Source organism: Marmota marmota, unplaced genomic scaffold (genome assembly GCF_001458135.2).
Source record: "Marmota marmota marmota unplaced genomic scaffold, marMar, whole genome shotgun sequence".
Lineage (NCBI taxonomy): Eukaryota > Metazoa > Chordata > Mammalia > Rodentia > Sciuridae > Marmota > Marmota marmota.
In genome coordinates, this window is record NW_026000022.1 from 1,690,227 (window position 1) to 1,698,400 (window position 8,174).

The window sequence follows — 8,174 nt, forward strand, 5'->3', positions numbered from 1 at the left end:
GTCAGGAAACAAGCAGACAAGAGAAAGTCTCCTGAAATGTTCACCGTTGGGCATTGCTGAAGGGATAGGAATCGGGGTTCAGAGCCAGGGCCAGGCACAGGAGAATTCTCCATCCTGTCTGCTGCTCTTTGATCCCAGAGGAACTAAGGCTTCCCACAAAGCCAGGGTGTCAAGTTGGCGTGCCCCAACAGATCCACGAAAGCTCATTTTGAAATTGTTCATTTGCCGTTGAAAGAGAATTAGATACCTGTTTGATTTAAATCCTGGGGAAAACTCTGAAATCCTTTTACAGTTTTGGATCTTGCATTTTGAAGCAGCTATCCTTACACAAAATTATGAAAATATATAGTAAAATTTTGAGGAAGGCTTTAAAGGGCATTGGGTTTTCCACACACACCTCAGATCCAGGGGTTCAGGGAAGGACAGGGCTTGGCTTCATTCCATAGTCTACTTCGTCTTTTAAATGAGAATTTCTCTTGATGATGTGTGTAACCCCAATCTAACTCAGTTTTAATGAGGGTGTGAGTTTGCCAAAATTTTTGCTTCTTTGAAAAAAAAAAAAAACAACCACCAAATGTACAAAATGTAAAATGCAATTAACACCACACAGAAGATTACTTTCATAGATACAGTCTGGGAATCCTACTTTATTTTTTTTCTTTTCTAAACAAACAAATAAAAACAAACTAATCACTGTAGAAATAAACAGATAATCCAAAAAAAAAATTCCATGAAAGAAAAGCTTATGTGAGTTCAAAATGTCTTTATTCATTAGTGTGTGTTCAGTTAGCAAAAGTATGTGAGTTACATATTACTGCCTACTAAAGACTGATTGTTAATAGCCCAAAATATAAATATTAGATGTCTTCAATTATTTTTTCAGCAGCTTTGCCTATAGTTTTTTCGAGTATGTGTAGTGATTTACAGTGAGTTGTGACCATGAGTCCCTAATCTATTTCTATTTAACTCAACAAAACGTGGCCGATGAGTCCCACTGGTGGGATGCTTTGTATCTGTTTAACATCACAGGGTGCTCGGTATCTGTTTAACATGCTTTCCTTCACAGAAATTAGAAAATTAGCAAGAATAAATGGGATAGAAACCAAGAGGGTGTTAGTCGGGTCTGACACCAGTGCTTTATGAACGTTCGATAGCATCAGAAAGTGGCAGAATCAATTTCTCATCCTTAACATAGGTGTTTCTCAGGCCAAGTGCGTTTTCCTTGCAGAATGCTGGCTCTCAGCAAAGCAACTCTGAGCCAGGGCTTGAGAAACACTGCCTCTCAATCCTTTGACATCTTGAAATAAAGCATTAAATTTTACTCGTGAGTACTAATGCCGGATGTCCATTAAAGAAGTGCTACATTTCCATCCCCTGGGCATTTTTAAAAAGGATTACCTGGGGACCAATGCTTCTGTTTGATGGGCATGGCATATTAAAAATGGCTACCTGAGACTTCAGCTGGGTCATAGTTTTTCACAGCCCCAAAGCAGTCAGGGTACCAAAACGTCATGTCATAAGTGGAAAACATTAAAACAACAATAGAATTCCTGTGGGTAGAACCTGCACTCACAGTGTTCACATGCAGGGGACATACAGATACACATGTGCTTACAGTAGACAGCATGAGATCTGGGGTATATTTGCATATGCCTTCTGGTGGACATGGGTAAAGAGGATGGCGGGAATGTGGAAAGTTGGAATCTGTCTTGCTGATTGTAAGTAACTACCCATCCAGAACCTTCAATCTCAGCCACACTTTTCTCCCATGCCTTGTCAGCCTCAGTTCCCAAGTTGAAGGAACTTGGGCAGTATTTGAGCTTTCAGAATAGCTGGGCTCCTTCTTTTCAGATCTATCGCTCCATGTAAGCCCCAGAATGAATTATGATGATGCAGAATTGTTGGCATTCTGAACACTACTGCTGTGAGACCTGGGAGCTGCGAGCATTCTGGTAATGCTGGGTCTACTTAACTTTGCAATAGCGTAAGGTATTCAGGAATCATTGACTATGAAGTTTGTGTTTCTGCAGAAAGACAGAAGGGGGCTGAAGCCACTATGAAGTTCATCTTCTGGGTCGTGCACTTTCATTGATAAAACGAGGGTCTGACCGTGAAGATACTGAACTGTCTGCAGGTGCCAAGGCTGTGGCTCACCCCCTCGCCACTTCTCTCCACTTGCAGACAAAACCACAGGCGTTTCTCCTCGGGCGGCTCCTTGGTTTTAATTATTCTCCAGATTGCTGCTGGGAACTTCGCTGGTTGTCTTCCCATGCCAATAAAAAAGAATGATAGCTTCTCTGTAAACAATGCAGTTTGCAACGATTTTAGCTTACAGTCCTTCATCAAATACTTTCAGGGAAAAAGGAGGTAACTAGTAGGAAGAACATGCAAATCCCTCAGAGTCTTTTCCTGGCTACTTTGAGGGAAAACCACAGAGAAGTGCATGCTTCATTTTACCGGTGCTTTATTTTAGAGCTCTCTTTCCCTCCAAGACAGACTTGATCTCCCAAGACAGTAGTAATAACAGAATGTAGGGTCAAATCTGAATCCCTAATATTTAAATTTATATCTATGAAGCCAAGTTTATTCAGTTCCTCAACCACTCACATAAAAACATGCCAAAACAGCACTAGAAGGAAACTTATTGTCCTAGGGAGTTTTTTTTTTTTTAAACATGTTTGTTAAAAATAGCATCAATCCACAGTCTCTATAACTTATTACACACAAATAGATGGCTTCACTTAAAGAGTGTGTTCTCCAATTTCTGGAAATGTGATCTTATTTTAAATTCACTGGAGGGTTTTAAAGGGGATACTGTATGTCTTATTTTTTTAACGTGACTATCTCACTGTGGAGTGAACATTCACTAGCTTATCTTCTTTGTTACACCTGGCTTTTTAGACACCATGTTTGTAAGGGACAGTCCAGCTGTCCTGAATCTTCTCAGGTTCCCAAGCCCTTGAGCAATCTACTCTATAAACCTGGAGGAGATGACATCCGGTCTACTCCTCTGTCATTAGGGGCTTGTTGAATTTTTTTTTTCTCAAATTTCTTCTTATGTACCTCCAGAAACTTCCCTATATAGTCATTCTGAGATGTCAATTCACTTCCCTCTTCATGAGTCGTAAGGAGTTGTAAGTTGTGTCTCCTTATCCTTGGGAAGGGTGGTCAAGACTCCCAATGAATGTCTAAAACTACGAATGGCACCCAGCCGACATTGTTTTTCCTTATGTGGACATACCTATAATAAAATTTAATTTAGAAAATCAGGCACCCTAACAACAATAACGAATGATCCAATAGACCAATCACTGAGGTATACTCTCATAAAAGTTATCGAACACAAACTCATTGCCTCTTTCTGGAATCTTCCACCTAGTATTTCAGGATGTGGTCCACCAGGGGTAACAAACTCCGGAAAGCAAAACCCCAATTAAAGGGGCCCCTACTGTATTTTTGCTTTGCTCTTCATGTTGGTTAATCCCGATTCCCTGGTGAAGTCAACTTTCCTGTGGGCACAAGGCTTAAATTTCATCCACGGTCCAGAGAGATTCCACAAGAGCTGGGGGTCAGTAAGTTATTAAATAATAGAATTATTGTTGCTTACCAGTCCCCAAAGCAGCCTTTGTGTGAGTCCACTGGCTTTTTAAAATGTGACTAGAGTGGGTCATTGGATGAAGCCCCCGATTATCTTACGCTTTTCATTTAATTCCTTTTTACAAATGTTTTTTTCTGTGCTTCTAAAAATGTAGTTCTTTCATTTGTGACCATCCAGATTTAGAGGCAAAATGTGTTCCAGCCGAAGAAACAATGTCAGAGGGCTTCCACGGACCTCCCAGGTTTCTCAGTAGGTTTTTCTAGGGCAGGCTTCAGCTCTCTCTACACACTCAAGAGGTTAATCAAATCCAAGAATGTGCCAGTGGCCACAGGGCTGGAGTCAGGGGTTCAAACCTTAGACAACTGTGAAATGCTCTGTGCTCCGTAGAAAAGTCCCCTGGAGAGAGGGGTTTTTTTTTTTTTTTTTTTTTTTTTGGTCCAGTAAAACTTATCTAGAAGGGAACTTTCCTTTGGATTTATCTGAAAAAGATCTTTTCCCCTGATGGTGTCTGATTAGTGATGATCCTAGGGCTGGAAATCCCTGCAGAGAATTTTCTCTACTTATTGCTGGAAATATGAGTAAAACATCAGTTTTTGGGGGGACTTTGAAGACATTCTCGCCTGTGTCCCTCATGTCCCATGCCACGTTGTGTTCTGACTTCTTAGGCAGGGCCAGGGGCTTCTCTGCAGGTGGCTCTAGGTTTGCTGATGTTGCAGTCACAGCCACGCCCTCCCCAGGCTGTAATCACAGCAGGTCTCAGGGCCTCTGAAATTTAGGTCTGTGGATCAGGGTGGCCTGGTTGCATTGGGGACACCTTGCTTCTGTGGTGCCCCTTCCACAATGGCTTTGGGTAGGTAGCAGGAGGCTAAGAAGAGGGTGAAGTCCCCACAGCTTCCACCAATCCCAGTTCAGAGAATAGAAGTCATTTTTTCTTAGGTCATCTCATGGCGCTGTAGCCAGCACGCCACGGACAGAGTCGAGTCCAGAGACAGTTACGGAGCCTGAGAGACCCAAGGTCACCGTGCCAGAAGATGCAAATCTGCTGAGGGCCTTTTCAGGTTTGCAGATGACTAAGCCTTCCTCCCCGTGGGGACTAAGCCCACCATGCTCATGACCTCATCATCTCACAAGGCCCCAACCTCTAACAGCATATGGGGGGCTAAGATTTTAATATGGGAACTCTCAGGGGACACAACAGTCAGTGCATGGCATAGTATTCTACCCCGCACCCTGCAAAATACTCCTTTTGGTGGCAAGATCCGAAGTACAGAATAGATGCCCTGGATTTTTTCCTCTTAAGTCTTGCCAGGTAGTCTGATCTGGGCTACCCATCAACTTTTCTCTTTATTTCTTCATTTAGTTACATATGACAGTAGAGTGTATTTTGACATATCATACATACATGGAGTATAACTTCCCATTCTTTTTTTTTTTTTTGTACCAGGGATAGAACTCAGGGGCACTTGACCACTAAGCCACACTCCCAGCCCTATTTTGTATTTTACTTAGAGACAGGGTCTCACTGAATTGCTTAGCACCTTGCTTTTGCTGAAATTGACTTTGAACTAGCGATCCTCCTGTCTCAGCCTCCAGAACTGCTAGGATTACAGATGTGCACCACTGTGCCCTGTTAACTTCCCATTCTTGTGGTTGTACATGATGTGGAGTTATACTGGTTGTGTATTCATATTTGAACATAGGAAAGTGATGTCCAGTTCATTCTACTGTATTTTCATTCCCATCCCTGTTGCTTTCCAACCACTTGGCCTTGTCCAATCCAGTAAAGCTCCTCCACTCGAGCCACTGTTTTGAGTCAGCATCAGCATATCAGAGATAATATTTGGCCTTTGAATTTTTGGAGATTAGCTTATTTCCCTTGGCATGAGAGTCTCCAGCTTCCTCCATTTACCAGCAAATGCCATAATTTCATTCTTCTTTATGGCTGAGTAATATTGCATTGTGAATATGTATCACGTTTTCTTTACCCATTCCTCTGTTAAAGGGTACCAAGGCTGGTTCCATATCTTAGCTATTGTGAATTGAGCTTCTATAAACATTAATGTGGCATGTCAATACAGTATGCTGATTTTAAGTCCTTTGTGTATATACCAAGGAGCAGGATAACTGGGTCAAATGATGGTTCCATTCCAAGATTTCTAAGGAATCTCCACACTGCTTTCCAGAGTGTTGCACTAATTTGCAATATGCCAGCAATGTATGAGTGCACCTTTTCCCCCACATCCTCACTAACATTTATTGTTGCTTATATTCTAGATAATTGTCATTTTGACTGTAGTGAAATAAAATCTCAGTGCAGTTTTAATTTGCATTTCTTCAATTGCTAGGGATGTTGAACATTTTTTCATGTTTGTTGACCAATTGTATTTCTTCTTCTGTGAGGTGTCTGTTCAGTTCCTTGGACCATTTATTGACTGGGTTATTTGTTTCTTTGCTGTTAAGTTTTTTGAGTTCCTTTTATATCCTGGAGGTTAATGCTGTATCTGAGGTACAAGGGGCAAAGATTTTCTCCCATTCTGTAAGCTCTCTCTTTATGTTCTTAATCGTTTCCTTTGCTGTGAAGAAGCTTTTTAGTTTCATTCTATTGCATTTATTGATTCTTGATTTTAATTCTTGTGCTTTTAGGTATCTTGTTGAGGAATTCCGCCCCTAAGCCGACATGATAGAGAGTTGGGTGTACTTTTTCTTCTATTAGGTGCAGGGTCTCTGGTCTAATGTCTAGGTTCTTTGATCCTCTTTGAGTTGATTTTTGTGTAGGGTGAGAGACAGGGGTTTAATTTCATTTTGCTATATATGGATTTTCAGTTTTCCCGGTACCATTTGTTGAAGAGGCTATCTTTTTGCTAATATATGTTTTGGGTGCCTTTGTCTAGTACGAGATAACTGTATTTATGTGGGTTTGTCTCTGTGGTCTGTTCTGTACCATTGGTCTTCATGTCTTTTTTGGTGCCAATACCATGCATGTTACAACAGCTTAAATTATGTAGTATAATTTAAGGTCTGGTATTGTGATGCCTCCTGCTTTACTTTTCTCACGGAGGATGACTTTGTCTATTCTGGGCCTCTTATCTTTCCAAATGAATTTCATAACTGCTTTTCATTTCTATGAAGAACAACATTGGAATTTTAATATAAATTGTGTTAAATCTGTATAGTGCTTTTGGTAGTATGTCCATTTTGACCATATTAATTCTGCCTAACCAAGAACCTGGGAAATATTTCAATCTTCTAAGGTCTTCCTCAATTTCTTTCTTTAGAGTTCTGTAGTTTTCATTGTAGAGTTTTTTTTTTTTTTTTACCTCTATTGTTAGATTGAATTCCAATTTTTTTTTTGAGGATATTTTGAATGGGATAGTTTTCCTAATTTCTCTTTAAGTTGATTTGTCTCTGACATATAGGAATGCAATTGATTTATGGGTGTTAAATTTATATCTGGCTACTTTGTTGAATGTTGAATTCATTAGTTCTAGAAGTTTTCTATTGACTTTTTTTTTTAGTCTTGTAAATATAGAATCATGTCATTGGCAAATAGGGATAGTTTGAGTTCTTCTTTTCTTATTCCTATCCATTCAATTTCTTTATTCTAATTTCTCTGGCTAGAATTTCTAGGTCTACATTGAAAGAGGCCATCCCTGTCTTGTTCCAGTTTTTAGAGGGAATGCTTTCAATTTTTCTGCATTTAGAATGATGTTGGCCTTGGGCTTAGCATAGATAGCTTTTACAATGTTGAGATATGTTCCTACCATCCCTTGTTTTTCTAGTATTTTGAACATGTATGGGTGCTGTGTTCCATCAAATGCTTTTTTCTGCATCCATTAGTATAATCATTAGTATAATTGTCTTTAAGTTTATGAATGTGACGGATTACATTTATTGATTTTTGTATGTTGAACCAACCTTGTATCCCTGGGATGATCCCTACTCGATCATGATGCACTATCTTTAAAATACGTTTTTATATGCAATTTTCCAGTATTTTATCAAGAACTTCCTTCTGCATCTATGTTCATCAGGGATATTGGTCTGAAGTTTTCTTTCCTTGGTGTATCTTTGTCTGGTTTTGGTGTCAGGGTGATACTAGCTTCATAGAAGGAGTTTGGAAGGGTTCCTTTTCTATTTCATGGAATAATTTGAGTAGGATTTGTGTTAGTTCTTCTTTGAAGGCCTGGTAGAACTCAGCTGGTCCTAGGTTTTTCTTTCTTGGCAGGTTTCTGATGGTGTCTTCAGTTTTATTGCTTGAAATTGATCTGTTTAAATTTTCTATGTCATTCTGACTCAATTTGGGTAGGTCATATGTCTCTAAAAATTTGTTGACATCTTCAAAATTTTCTATTTTATTAGAGTGTTTTCAAAATAGTTTCTGATTATCATCTGTATTTTACTAGTGTCCATTATGATATTTCCTTTTTTATAGCAAATTTTAGTAATTTGAGTTCTCTCTCTCTCTTCATTAGTTTGGCTAAGGGCTTTTCAATTTTATTTATTTTTTCAAAGAAGCAACTTTTTGTTTTGTTGATTTTTTGGATTGTTTCCTTTGTTAAAATTTTATTGATTTCAG